Raw genomic sequence first — 16667 nt, 5'->3', positions numbered from 1 at the left:
TATATATTTTTGATAATGCTATTTTCTTTTCGATGAAGGGTCTTTTACCAGAGTTATTCCGATTTTGTACGAAAGTAGCTGATTAATACTGACTGAAAAATGACGTTTTTGGTAATGGTGCTTTGTCTTCCCATATAGGGAGGGTTCTTTCCATACTTTTTAGCGTTCTGATAACACGGTCAAAAACACCCAAAAGACACGATTGTTGGAAATCTCGTGTCCTTATCTCATAAAGGGTGATTTGTATTCATTTCGGCGTTTTGCTGCTAAACAATGTTAAAAACACATTAAAATACACATTTTTGGTGATGTTATTCTGTTTTTCCATTAAGTGTGTTTTGCGTGATAATAAGCGTTTTCGTATATAGCAAGTTCAAAAACACTTGAAAACACGTTTTTCGTGATGTGTATATATATATATATATATATATATATATATATATATATATATATATATATATATATATATATATATATATATATATATATATATATATATATATATATATATATATATATATATATATATATATATATATATATATATATATATATATATATATATATATATATATATATATATATGCATGCGTTTTTAAAGTTTGGTATGTTCTATAAAACACTAAAAAGAAGATTTTTTTTTTCCATAATGTTTTGATTTTCCAAATGGACTGCTATCCATGCACTTTAGCGTTTTGGTGCGTATCACACTCAAAAACACTTAAAAGACACGTTTTTTGAAGTGTTTCTTTTCCCCATAAAAGGTGCTTTGCATGTATTTTGGGTTTTTGGTACCTAACAATGTGAAATACAACCAAACTCCTCGTTTTTGGTAATGTTCTGTTTCTCTATGTAGAGTTCCATCCTCGATATTTTGCGTTTTGTTACTCAAAAAGACTCATTATACACATTTATCAAATTGTCTTTTAGTTTCCCAATGTAATGTGTTTTGATTTTTTTGAGGGGGCATTCTGGTACCTAACAATGTAAAAAAAAAGTCTCAGAACAGTCGTTATAGGTAATATTTTTCTGTTTCTCCATATAAAATGCTATTCATACGTCTAAGCGCTTCGGTACCTAAGAGACTAAGAAGCACTTATATGTTTCTTGTAATAACGTTTAGTTCCCATATAGAATAATTTGCATGCATTTTGGCATTTTTTGGATATAAGCTCCAAAGCACTGATAATACACGTTTTTGGTAATGTTATTCTCTTTCCCCAAACAGGGTTTTTAGGATGCGTTTCAGCGTTTAAGTACGTAAGAAGCACAAAAACACTGAAAAGATACATTTTTGGTAATGTTGTTTTTTTTTTTTTTTTTTCATTATAGCGTGATTTCCATACATTTTAGCATTTTGGTGGCAAAAACACTGAAAAGACACGTTTCTGTTGGGCATTTCGTTTCTCCATACTGAGTGATTTGCATGGATTTTGCCATAGCTGTAACTAACAACGTGAAAAATACTCAAAATACAATTTTTTTTTTATGTTATTCTGTTTCTCCAAATAGAGTGTTTTTCACATGTTTTTGCGATTTGGTAACTAAGCTGAAAAAAAAAAAAAATGCACGTTTCTCATAGTCTTCTTTCCCCATATAGAATGGTTTGCATGCTTTTTGGCCTTTTAATATCTAACGAGCTCAAACACACTCATAAAGCACTTTTTTTTAAACATTGTTCCATATATATTTTTTTTTTTCAAATCACCTGCTTTTCATGCATTTTGTGTTTTTTTTTTTTTTTTTTTTTTGTACCTAAGCTGAAAACACTAAAATCACACGTTTTATGTTTTGGTAATGCTGTTCTGCTTTTCCACTTGGAGTGCTTTTCAGGCATTTAAGTGCTTTGGTACCTAACAAGCTCAGAAACACTTATAAAACATTTATTTTAATAGCAGTTTGTTTCGCATATAGATCATTTTGCCTGCATTTTGGCTTCTTTGTACATAATACGCTAAGAACACTGAAAATACACATTTTTGTTAATGTTATTTTGTTTCTCCATAAAGGGTGTTTTGCTTGCTGTTTAATGTTTTGGTAAGTAAGAAGTCCAAAACACTCAAAAGACACATTATGTTGTTTAGTATTCCTGTATAGTGAGCTTTCCATGTATTTTACCGTTTTGGTGCCTAAAACGCTCAAAAAAGAAAAAAAAAACACTGAAAAGACACGTTTCTGGTAATGTCTTTGCATTTTCCCACATAAAATGACTTGTATGCATTTTTTTTGTGTGTGTTTTGGTACCTAACAATGTAAAAAAATAAATAAATAAATAAAATAATGGTTTTTGGTAATGTTGTTCAGTTTTTTTCTATAAATAGTGCTATTTATCCGTTATATATATATATATATATATATATATATATATATATATATATATATATATATATATATATATATATATATATATATATATATATATATATATATATATATATATATATATATGAGGGACACTGACCAAGGGCAACTAAAATCCAATAAAAAAATGCCCACTGAAATGCCAGTCCCGTAAAAGGGTCAAAGCAGTAGTCAAAAATTGATGGATAAGTGTCTTGAAACCTCCCCTTAAAGGAATTTAAGTCATAGAAAGGTGGAAATACAGAAGCAGGCAGGGAATTCTAGAGTTTACCAGAGAAAGGGATGAATGCCAGTCCCGTAAAATGATCAAAGCAGTAGTCAAAAATTGATGGATAAGTGTCTTGAAACCTCCCCTTAAAGGAATTTAAGTCATAGAAAGGTGGAAATGCAGAAGCAGGCAGGGAGTTCTAGAGTTTACCAGAGAAAGGGATGAATGATTGAGAATGCTGGTTAACTCTTGCGTTAGAGAGGTGGACAGAATAGGGATGAGAGGAAGAAGAAAGTCTTGTGCAGCGAGGCCGCAGGAGGAGGGGAGGCATACTGTTAGCAAGATCAGAAGAGCAGTTAGTATGAAAATAGCGGTAGAAGATAGCTAGAGATGCAACATTGCGGCGGTGAGTGAGAGGCTGAAGACAGTCAGTTAGAGGAGAGGAGTTGATGAGACGAAAAGCTTTTGATTCCACCTTGTCTAGAAGAGTAATACATACAGAAGAAATAAAATTGTGCCTAGAACTGATCCCTGTGGAATACCATATGACACCTTTATTTTATGTGATGCATATTTTCCGATTCTATGACTTTGTTCTATGGTGTAAGTAGCTCTTCATCCAAAAGGAATAATTTATTTGCATATTATTTATTTATTATTTTTCCAGTAAAAGCTTATGAATTATACTACCAAAAGCCTTAGACAGATCACAGTGCAATTAAAGATATATGTTTGGAGTCAATATTTTCATATAATTTATCTGTTAATGTTAGGAGGGCAGTGTCTGTAGAGAGTGATGCTCTGAAACCGTGGTGAGTATTATTGAGGAAGTTGTTCCCCTCCAGGTGTGAGATGAGCTGTCTTGCTATTACTTTTTCTAAAACCTTTGAAATAATAGGTAGCAAAGATATTGGGCGATAGTCCTTTGATTCGTTGACATCACTATTCTTCAAAATGGGAAATACAACGGCGTGTTTCCACAGGGAAGGGAAGGAACCAGTCACAATTAATGTGTTTAATATACATGTCACATAAGTAATAATTACAGGTAGGGATTCTTTTAGAAAACGCAGTGGAATGCCATCAGAACCATACGAGGAAGTGTTCCTTAAGTGTTTTGTTACTAATATTATAGTGTTACGGTCGGTGGGCTGGGGTCGGAATATGGTGCCCGCTGGAGTGTTTGCTGGGTTAGTAATGGATTGTGTTATGTTATTTCGATCTGACAAGCTGTGTTGTAATTTCTCAAATGTCTGATTCCCAATATTTCCAAAGAAATTAAGAAATTATTAAATGCATTTACTTTATTTTTTAGTTCCTTTCAGTCTCGTGTTAACAGTGGGCAAATTTTATCTATTGTGGCGGGTAGGATTTGCCTCAACGTGTTCCAGGTGGCGGCTGTGTTGCCTTTGCCTTCCTCAAGTTTTTTGGTTAAAATAGTCCGATTTATATTTATGAAGCAATATTTTTATTTATTTATTTAATTTTTTTTTTTCATCGACTTATATTCATCCTGCAGGCGAGCATTATGTATGTCTTTCTTAAGACGCATCTGTGTACTGTCCCTATCTTGCATTAGGTTTTGTAGGTGCGAGTTGATCCACGGGGCAGGAGGCCTTCTAACTTCTCTTGTTACTAAAGGAGCACATTTGTTCAAACATTTCATAAAACAGTTAGTGAATATATCAGCCTGAGTCTCTACGTCATCTTTGGCATGTATTCTATCCAGCTTGTAACTCTCCATGCTTTTTTTTAGTGTTTTGGTGCCTAACACGCTCATAAACACTCTTTGGAAACGTTTCTTCAAATTTTTTTTTTTTTTTATATCTTTTTAATATTCTTTTCTATTATTAGATATATATCTTCACATATAATTGGCGTTTTGGTAAATGTAAATGTTTTGGTAAACAATGTAAAATACAATGATAATTCGCGTTTTTGGTAGTATTATTATATTTCTCCATATAGAGTGTTATTCAACCGTTTTAGCGTTTTGGTAAAAAAAAGAAGCTCAAAAGCATTTATAATAATACACGTGTCTCTTAATGTCATTTCGTTTCCGCATACTTCCCCATACTTTGCATGCATTTGGCGTTTTTTGTACGTAACTAACTAGCTTAAGAACACTGAAAATACTTGTTTTAAGTAATTTTGCTATGTTTCTCCATAAAATTGTGTTTTCTATCCGTTTTAACGTTTTGGTACGTAAGAAATTCAAATCACTTAAAAGACACGTTTTTTGGTAATGTTGTTATATATTCCCATATTTTGTGATTTTTATACTTATTAGCGTATTGGTGCCTAATACTCTCAAAAACACTCAAAAGACACGTTTCTGGTAATGTCGTTTCCTCTTCCCATATAGGTTTTTTTTTACCTAACAATGTGAAAAGCACTCAAAATTCACGTTTTTCGTAATGTTAATCTGTTCTGCTATATATATAGTGGTATTCATGTAATTTAGCTAAAACACTCATAATACACGTTTCTAATAATGTCTTTTCCTTTCCCTATAATTGGTACTTTCTATGGATTTTGGCGTTTTTGTACGTATTAAAGAACAAAAACACTCAAAATATTTTTTTTTTAGTAATTTTATTCTATTTCTTCATAAGGGGTATTTTGCATGTGTTGTAGCGTTTTGGTACACAAGTAGCAGACAAACACAGACAAGAGACGTTTTGTTTTACCGTATAGGGTGCTTTTCCTAGCTTTTAAGTGTTTTGGTCAAAAGACACGTTTCTGGAATTTTTTTTTTTCACCCATATAGGGTGCTTGCCATGCATTTTGGCGTTTTTTTTTTTTTTTTGGCGCTCAGAAACTCTCAAAATATATATTTTTGATAATGCTATTTTCTTTTCGATGAAGGGTCTTTTACCAGAGTTATTCCGATTTTGTACGAAAGTAGCTGATTAATACTGACTGAAAAATGACGTTTTTGGTAATGGTGCTTTGTCTTCCCATATAGGGAGGGTTCTTTCCATACTTTTTAGCGTTCTGATAACACGGTCAAAAACACCCAAAAGACACGATTGTTGGAAATCTCGTGTCCTTATCTCATAAAGGGTGATTTGTATGCATTTCGGCGTTTTGCTGCTAAACAATGTTAAAAACACATTAAAATACACATTTTTGGTGATGTTATTCTGTTTTTCCATTAAGTGTGTTTTGCGTGATAATAAGCGTTTTCGTATGTAGCAAGTTCAAAAACACTTGAAAACACGTTTTTCGTGATGTGTATATATATATATATATATATATATATATATATATATATATATATATATATATATATATATATATATATATATATATATATATATATATATATATATATATATATATATATATATATATATATATATATATATATATATATATATATATATATATATATATATATATATATATGCATGCGTTTTTAAAGTTTGGTATGTTCTATAAAACACTAAAAAGAAGATTTTTTTTTTCCATAATGTTTTGATTTTCCAAATGGACTGCTATCCATGCACTTTAGCGTTTTGGTGCGTATCACACTCAAAAACACTTAAAAGACACGTTTTTTGAAGTGTTTCTTTTCCCCATAAAAGGTGCTTTGCATGTATTTTGGGTTTTTGGTACCTAACAATGTGAAATACAACCAAACTCCTCGTTTTTGGTAATGTTCTGTTTCTCTATGTAGAGTTCCATCCTCGATATTTTGCGTTTTGTTACTCAAAAAGACTCATTATACACATTTATCAAATTGTCTTTTAGTTTCCCAATGTAATGTGTTTTGATTTTTTTGAGGGGGCATTCTGGTACCTAACAATGTAAAAAAAAAGTCTCAGAACAGTCGTTATAGGTAATATTTTTCTGTTTCTCCATATAAAATGCTATTCATACGTCTAAGCGCTTCGGTACCTAAGAGACTAAGAAGCACTTATATGTTTCTTGTAATAACGTTTAGTTCCCATATAGAATAATTTGCATGCATTTTGGCATTTTTTGGATATAAGCTCCAAAGCACTGATAATACACGTTTTTGGTAATGTTATTCTCTTTCCCCAAACAGGGTTTTTAGGATGCGTTTCAGCGTTTAAGTACGTAAGAAGCACAAAAACACTGAAAAGATACATTTTTGGTAATGTTGTTTTGTTGTTTTTTTTTTTCATTATAGCGTGATTTCCATACATTTTAGCATTTTGGTGGCAAAAACACTGAAAAGACACGTTTCTGTTGGGCATTTCGTTTCTCCATACTGAGTGATTTGCATGGATTTTGCCATAGCTGTAACTAACAACGTGAAAAATACTCAAAATACAATTTTTTTTTTTATGTTATTCTGTTTCTCCAAATAGAGTGTTTTTCACATGTTTTTTGCGATTTGGTAACTAAGCTGAAAAAAAAAAAATGCACGTTTCTCATAGTCTTCTTTCCCCATATAGAATGGTTTGCATGCTTTTTGGCCTTTTAATATCTAACGAGCTCAAACACACTCATAAAGCACTTTTTTTTAAACATTGTTCCATATATTTTTATTTTTTTTCAAATCACCTGCTTTTCATGCATTTTGTGTTTTTTTTTTTTTTTTTTTTTTGTACCTAAGCTGAAAACACTAAAATCACACGTTTTATGTTTTGGTAATGCTGTTCTGCTTTTCCACTTGGAGTGCTTTTCAGGCATTTAAGTGCTTTGGTACCTAACAAGCTCAGAAACACTTATAAAACATTTATTTTAATAGCAGTTTGTTTCGCATATAGATCATTTTGCCTGCATTTTGGCTTCTTTGTACATAATACGCTAAGAACACTGAAAATACACATTTTTGTTAATGTTATTTTGTTTCTCCATAAAGGGTGTTTTGCTTGCTGTTTAATGTTTTGGTAAGTAAGAAGTCCAAAACACTCAAAAGACACATTATGTTGTTTAGTATTCCTGTATAGTGAGCTTTCCATGTATTTTACCGTTTTGGTGCCTAAAACGCTCAAAAAAGAAAAAAAAACACTGAAAAGACACGTTTCTGGTAATGTCTTTGCATTTTCCCACATAAAATGACTTGTATGCATTTTTTTTGTGTGTGTTTTGGTACCTAACAATGTAAAAAAATAAATAAATAAATAAAATAATGGTTTTTGGTAATGTTGTTCAGTTTTTTTCTATAAATAGTGCTATTTATCCGTTATATATATATATATATATATATATATATATATATATATATATATATATATATATATATATATATATATATATATATATATATATATATATATATATATATATATATATATATATGAGGGACACTGACCAAGGGCAACTAAAATCCAATAAAAAAATGCCCACTGAAATGCCAGTCCCGTAAAAGGGTCAAAGCAGTAGTCAAAAATTGATGGATAAGTGTCTTGAAACCTCCCCTTAAAGGAATTTAAGTCATAGAAAGGTGGAAATACAGAAGCAGGCAGGGAATTCTAGAGTTTACCAGAGAAAGGGATGAATGCCAGTCCCGTAAAATGATCAAAGCAGTAGTCAAAAATTGATGGATAAGTGTCTTGAAACCTCCCCTTAAAGGAATTTAAGTCATAGAAAGGTGGAAATGCAGAAGCAGGCAGGGAGTTCTAGAGTTTACCAGAGAAAGGGATGAATGATTGAGAATGCTGGTTAACTCTTGCGTTAGAGAGGTGGACAGAATAGGGATGAGAGGAAGAAGAAAGTCTTGTGCAGCGAGGCCGCAGGAGGAGGGGAGGCATACTGTTAGCAAGATCAGAAGAGCAGTTAGTATGAAAATAGCGGTAGAAGATAGCTAGAGATGCAACATTGCGGCGGTGAGTGAGAGGCTGAAGACAGTCAGTTAGAGGAGAGGAGTTGATGAGACGAAAAGCTTTTGATTCCACCTTGTCTAGAAGAGTAATACATACAGAAGAAATAAAATTGTGCCTAGAACTGATCCCTGTGGAATACCATATGACACCTTTATTTTATGTGATGCATATTTTCCGATTCTATGACTTTGTTCTATGGTGTAAGTAGCTCTTCATCCAAAAGGAATAATTTATTTGCATATTATTTATTTATTATTTTTCCAGTAAAAGCTTATGAATTATACTACCAAAAGCCTTAGACAGATCACAGTGCAATTAAAGATATATGTTTGGAGTCAATATTTTCATATAATTTATCTGTTAATGTTAGGAGGGCAGTGTCTGTAGAGAGTGATGCTCTGAAACCGTGGTGAGTATTATTGAGGAAGTTGTTCCCCTCCAGGTGTGAGATGAGCTGTCTTGCTATTACTTTTTCTAAAACCTTTGAAATAATAGGTAGCAAAGATATTGGGCGATAGTCCTTTGATTCGTTGACATCACTATTCTTCAAAATGGGAAATACAACGGCGTGTTTCCACAGGGAAGGGAAGGAACCAGTCACAATTAATGTGTTTAATATACATGTCACATAAGTAATAATTACAGGTAGGGATTCTTTTAGAAAACGCAGTGGAATGCCATCAGAACCATACGAGGAAGTGTTCCTTAAGTGTTTTGTTACTAATATTATAGTGTTACGGTCGGTGGGCTGGGGTCGGAATATGGTGCCCGCTGGAGTGTTTGCTGGGTTAGTAATGGATTGTGTTATGTTATTTCGATCTGACAAGCTGTGTTGTAATTTCTCAAATGTCTGATTCCCAATACGAGTATTTCCAAAGAAATTAAGAAATTATTAAATGCATTTACTTTATTTTTTAGTTCCTTTCAGTCTCGTGTTAACAGTGGGCAAATTTTATCTATTGTGGCGGGTAGGATTTGCCTCAACGTGTTCCAGGTGGCGGCTGTGTTGCCTTTGCCTTCCTCAAGTTTTTTGGTTAAAATAGTCCGATTTATATTTATGAAGCAATGTTTTTATTTATTTATTTAATTTTTTTTTTTCATCGACTTATATTCATCCTGCAGGCGAGCATTATGTATGTCTTTCTTAAGACGCATCTGTGTACTGTCCCTATCTTGCATTAGGTTTTGTAGGTGCGAGTTGATCCACGGGGCAGGAGGCCTTCTAACTTCTCTTGTTACTAAAGGAGCACATTTGTTCAAACATTTCATAAAACAGTTAGTGAATATATCAGCCTGAGTCTCTACGTCATCTTTGGCATGTATTCTATCCAGCTTGTAACTCTCCATGCTTTTTTTTAGTGTTTTGGTGCCTAACACGCTCATAAACACTCTTTGGAAACGTTTCTTCAAATTTTTTTTTTTTTTTATATCTTTTTAATATTCTTTTCTATTATTAGATATATATCTTCACATATAATTGGCGTTTTGGTAAATGTAAATGTTTTGGTAAACAATGTAAAATACAATGATAATTCGCGTTTTTGGTAGTATTATTATATTTCTCCATATAGAGTGTTATTCAACCGTTTTAGCGTTTTGGTAAAAAAAAGAAGCTCAAAAGCATTTATAATAATACACGTGTCTCTTAATGTCATTTCGTTTCCGCATACTTCCCCATACTTTGCATGCATTTGGCGTTTTTTGTACGTAACTAACTAGCTTAAGAACACTGAAAATACTTGTTTTAAGTAATTTTGCTATGTTTCTCCATAAAATTGTGTTTTCTATCCGTTTTAACGTTTTGGTACGTAAGAAATTCAAATCACTTAAAAGACACGTTTTTTGGTAATGTTGTTATATATTCCCATATTTTGTGATTTTTATACTTATTAGCGTATTGGTGCCTAATACTCTCAAAAACACTCAAAAGACACGTTTCTGGTAATGTCGTTTCCTCTTCCCATATAGGTTTTTTTTTACCTAACAATGTGAAAAGCACTCAAAATTCACGTTTTTCGTAATGTTAATCTGTTCTGCTATATATATAGTGGTATTCATGTAATTTAGCTAAAACACTCATAATACACGTTTCTAATAATGTCTTTTCCTTTCCCTATAATTGGTACTTTCTATGGATTTTGGCGTTTTTGTACGTATTAAAGAACAAAAACACTCAAAATATTTTTTTTTTAGTAATTTTATTCTATTTCTTCATAAGGGGTATTTTGCATGTGTTGTAGCGTTTTGGTACACAAGTAGCAGACAAACACAGACAAGAGACGTTTTGTTTTACCGTATAGGGTGCTTTTCCTAGCTTTTAAGTGTTTTGGTCAAAAGACACGTTTCTGGAATTTTTTTTTTCACCCATATAGGGTGCTTGCCATGCATTTTGGCGTTTTTTTTTTTTTTTGGCGCTCAGAAACTCTCAAAATATATATTTTTGATAATGCTATTTTCTTTTCGATGAAGGGTCTTTTACCAGAGTTATTCCGATTTTGTACGAAAGTAGCTGATTAATACTGACTGAAAAATGACGTTTTTGGTAATGGTGCTTTGTCTTCCCATATAGGGAGGGTTCTTTCCATACTTTTTAGCGTTCTGATAACACGGTCAAAAACACCCAAAAGACACGATTGTTGGAAATCTCGTGTCCTTATCTCATAAAGGGTGATTTGTATGCATTTCGGCGTTTTGCTGCTAAACAATGTTAAAAACACATTAAAATACACATTTTTGGTGATGTTATTCTGTTTTTCCATTAAGTGTGTTTTGCGTGATAATAAGCGTTTTCGTATGTAGCAAGTTCAAAAACACTTGAAAACACGTTTTTCGTGATGTGTATATATATATATATATATATATATATATATATATATATATATATATATATATATATATATATATATATATATATATATATATATATATATATATATATATATATATATATATATATATATATATATATATATATATATATATATATATATATATATATATATATATATATATATATATATATATATATATATATATATATATATATATATATATATATATATATATATATATATATATATATATGCATGCGTTTTTAAAGTTTGGTATGTTCTATAAAACACTAAAAAGAAGATTTTTTTTTTCCATAATGTTTTGATTTTCCAAATGGACTGCTATCCATGCACTTTAGCGTTTTGGTGCGTATCACACTCAAAAACACTTAAAAGACACGTTTTTTGAAGTGTTTCTTTTCCCCATAAAAGGTGCTTTGCATGTATTTTGGGTTTTTGGTACCTAACAATGTGAAATACAACCAAACTCCTCGTTTTTGGTAATGTTCTGTTTCTCTATGTAGAGTTCCATCCTCGATATTTTGCGTTTTGTTACTCAAAAAGACTCATTATACACATTTATCAAATTGTCTTTTAGTTTCCCAATGTAATGTGTTTTGATTTTTTTGAGGGGGCATTCTGGTACCTAACAATGTAAAAAAAAAGTCTCAGAACAGTCGTTATAGGTAATATTTTTCTGTTTCTCCATATAAAATGCTATTCATACGTCTAAGCGCTTCGGTACCTAAGAGACTAAGAAGCACTTATATGTTTCTTGTAATAACGTTTAGTTCCCATATAGAATAATTTGCATGCATTTTGGCATTTTTTGGATATAAGCTCCAAAGCACTGATAATACACGTTTTTGGTAATGTTATTCTCTTTCCCCAAACAGGGTTTTTAGGATGCGTTTCAGCGTTTAAGTACGTAAGAAGCACAAAAACACTGAAAAGATACATTTTTGGTAATGTTGTTTTGTTGTTTTTTTTTTTTCATTATAGCGTGATTTCCATACATTTTAGCATTTTGGTGGCAAAAACACTGAAAAGACACGTTTCTGTTGGTCATTTCGTTTCTCCATACTGAGTGATTTGCATGGATTTTGCCATAGCTGTAACTAACAACGTGAAAAATACTCAAAATACAATTTTTTTTTTATGTTATTCTGTTTCTCCAAATAGAGTGTTTTTCACATGTTTTTGCGATTTGGTAACTAAGCTGAAAAAAAAAAATGCACGTTTCTCATAGTCTTCTTTCCCCATATAGAATGGTTTGCATGCTTTTTGGCCTTTTAATATCTAACGAGCTCAAACACACTCATAAAGCACTTTTTTTTAAACATTGTTCCATATATATTTTTTTTTTTCAAATCACCTGCTTTTCATGCATTTTGTGTTTTTTTTTTTTTTTTTTTGTACCTAAGCTGAAAACACTAAAATCACACGTTTTATGTTTTGGTAATGCTGTTCTGCTTTTCCACTTGGAGTGCTTTTCAGGCATTTAAGTGCTTTGGTACCTAACAAGCTCAGAAACACTTATAAAACATTTATTTTAATAGCAGTTTGTTTCGCATATAGATCATTTTGCCTGCATTTTGGCTTCTTTGTACATAATACGCTAAGAACACTGAAAATACACATTTTTGTTAATGTTATTTTGTTTCTCCATAAAGGGTGTTTTGCTTGCTGTTTAATGTTTTGGTAAGTAAGAAGTCCAAAACACTCAAAAGACACATTATGTTGTTTAGTATTCCTGTATAGTGAGCTTTCCATGTATTTTACCGTTTTGGTGCCTAAAACGCTCAAAAAAGAAAAAAAAACACTGAAAAGACACGTTTCTGGTAATGTCTTTGCATTTTCCCACATAAAATGACTTGTATGCATTTTTTTTGTGTGTGTTTTGGTACCTAACAATGTAAAAAAATAAATAAATAAATAAAATAATGGTTTTTGGTAATGTTGTTCAGTTTTTTTCTATAAATAGTGCTATTTATCCGTTAGGTTTTCGTACCTAAGAAGCTCAAAAACACTCATGACAGACGTTTCTCTTAATGTTCTTTTGTTTCCCCATATAGGGTGCTTTGTAGGCATGTTGGTGTTTTGGTACCTAACAACGTAAAAACACTCAAAACAGACATTTTTGACAATATTGTTATATTACTCCATATATAAAGTGCCAATCAAGCGTTCTAACCTTTTGGTACCTAAGGAGTCTAGAAACACTTATAATACACGTTTCTTGTAATATTGTTTCGTTTAAAATAAAACATTTTAAAATACACGGTTTTTATAAGGTTATTCTGCCTGTTCATAACGGTTGTTTTGGATGTTCTTTTAGCATTTTGTTATGAAATAAACACTAAAAAGACACGTTTATAGAAATGCTGTTTTGTAATCCTTTAAAGGGAGCTTTTCATACTTTTAAGCATTTTGGTGCCTAACACGATCAAAAACACTCAAATCACACGTATCTGTCCTTTCCCTATATAGAGTGCTTTGAATCCATTTTGGCGTTTTGTTACCTAACAATGTAAATAAAAAACGCTCATTCACGCTCATAATATATATTTCTCGTAACATCCTTTGTTTCCCCATATAGGGAGCTTTGCATTTATACGTTAAATCGTTATCATTCAGTTATTTTTCAGCTTTTTACGTACAGAAAAGGGAAAACGCATGCAAAGAAAAAAAAAATCTTATAATGTAAAACAAAACAATATTACCAGAAACATGCGTTATTATAAGTGTTATTGATATTTTTAGTAAACAAAACGCTAAAATGCGTGAATATCAGCACTCTATATGTAGAAACAGAACATTACCAAAAACGTGTGTATTGAGCGTTATTAACATTGTTAGGTACCAGAACGCCAAAATGCATGCCAAGCACTTTATATGGGGAAAAAACGACATAAACAGAGAAACATGCCCTTCAGTATTAATCAGAATTTTAGGAATCAAAATGCTAAAATCTATGGAAGTCAGCGTATATTGGAATGCATGTGAATGCAAGTGCATGGAATACAGTGGAATGCAACATTACCAAAAACGGGCCTTTGGGTGTTTTTGAGCTTCTTACGCACCAAAACGCTAAAATGCATGCAAAAACGTCGTTTATGGAGAAGCAGAATAACATTACCAAAAACTTGTAACTTCAAGTTTTCAACTTGTAACTTCAAGTTTTTGAGCATGTTACGTAAACGCCGAAATACATGCAAAATATCCCATATGGAAAACGAAACAATATTACAAGAAACGTGTATTATAAGTGTTTCTAAACTCCTTAGGTGCCAAAAGGTTAGAACGCTTGATTTGCACTTTATATGGAGTAATAGGACAAAATTACCAAAAATATATGTTTTGAGTGTTTTTACATTGTTAGGTACCAAAACGCCAACATGCCTGCAAAGCACCCTATATGGGGAAACAGAAGGACATTACGAGAAACGTCTGATATGAGTGTTTTTGAGCTTCTTAGGTACGAAAACTCTAAAACGGGTAAATAACGCTATATATATAGAAAAAAAAAAAAAAAAACATTACCAAAAACTTTTTTTTTTTTTTACATTGTTAGGTACCAAAACACACACAAAAAAATGCATGCAAGTCATTTTATGTGGAAAAATTAAGACATTACCAGAAACGTGTCTTTTCAGTGTTTTTTTTTTTTTTTTTTTTTTTTGAGAGTTTTAGGCACTAAAACGCTAAAATACATAGAAAGCATCCTATACTGGAATACTAAACAACATAACCAAATATGTGTCTTTTGAGTGTTTTGGACTTCTTACGTACCAAAGCGCTAAATAGCATGCAAAACGCCCTTTATGGAGAAACAAAATAACATTAACAAATATGTGTACTTTCAGTGTTTTCAGCGTATTATATACAAAGAAGCCAAAATGTAGGCAAAATTATCTATAGTTGCGAAACAAACTGCTATTAAAGAAATGTTTTGTAAGTGTTTCTGAGCTCGTTAGGTACCAAAGCACTAAAATGCCTAAAAAGCACTCTAAGTGGAGAAACAGAAGAGCATTAACAAAATAACGTAACCTAACAAGGTGTTTTCACCTTGTTAGGCAAAAAAAAAAAAAAAGAATGAAAAACAGGTGATTTGGAAAAAAAAAAAAAGAATGTTAGGATAAAAGTGCATTATGAGTGTGTTTGAGCTCGTTAGATATTAGAATGCCAAAAAGCATGCAAACCATTCTGTATGGGGAAAGAAAAGACATGTATGGGGAAAGAAACATGCATAATTTTTTTTTATTTTTAGCTTCTTAGTTACCAAATCGCAAAAACACGTGAAAAACACTCTATTTGGAGAAACAGAATAACATTACCAAAAACTTGTATTTTCAGTGTTTTTCATATTGTTAGTTATAGCTATGGCAAAATCCATGGAAATCACTCAGTATGGAGAAACGAAATGACCAACAGAAACGAGTCTTTTCAGTGTATTTGCCACCAAAATGCTAAAATGTATGGAAATCACGCTATAATGAAAAACAAAACAACATTACCAAAAATGTATCTTCTCAGTGTTTTTGTGCTTTTTACGTACTTAAACGCTGAAACGCATCCTAAACACCCTGTTTGGGGAAAGAGAATAACATTACCAAAAACGTGTATTATGAGTGCTTTAGAGCTTATGTCCAAAAAATGTCAAAATGCACGCAAATTATCCTATATGGGAACCAAACGATATTACAAGAAACGTATAAGTGCTTCTCCCTTAGGTACCGAGGCGCTTAAACGTATGAATAGCATTTTATATGGAGAAACAGAAAAAAATATTACCTATAACGACTGTTTTGAGACTTTTTTTACATTATGAGGTACCAAAATGCCTCCCCCAAAAAATGCAAAAACACATTATATTGGGAAAGACAATTTGACAAATGTGTATAATGAGTGTTTTTGATTAACAAAACGCAAAATATCGAGGATGGAACTCTACATAGAGAAACAGAACATTACCAAAAACGAGGAGTTTGGGTGTATTTCACATTGTTAGGTACCAAAAACCCAAAATGCATGCAAAGCACCTTATATGGGGAAAAGAAACACTTCAAAAAACGTGTCTTTTTGTGATACTCACCAAAACGCTAAAACGCATGGATACCAATGTAGCGGGACACAAGTCACCGCTCCTAGCACTCCGTTTTCTGTTATATTTTCACCCTTCCGTTTTCACTCTCTCTACTGCACAGACTTTTGTCTTTCATCTCTTCTGTCCTCACTTTATACATTTTCTTACTTGTACACATTCTGTGCACGCTTTTTGACACATGTGTTACACATCTTCTCAACACATCTTATTACTCCTTTCTTCACACAGATATACACACACACACATACACTCTCTTTTTCTATAATTTTGTGTGTGTCGTTTGTTATGTTAAGTAATTTTTATATATATTGTTCATGTTTTTGCTGAATAAACAGAGAATACCCAGGCTAAGTTTCCTT

The sequence above is a fragment of the Scylla paramamosain genome, chromosome 22, assembly GCF_035594125.1.
Source record: "Scylla paramamosain isolate STU-SP2022 chromosome 22, ASM3559412v1, whole genome shotgun sequence".
Classification (NCBI taxonomy): Eukaryota; Metazoa; Arthropoda; class Malacostraca; order Decapoda; family Portunidae; genus Scylla; species Scylla paramamosain.
Note: the sequence above shows the minus strand (reverse complement) of the source record.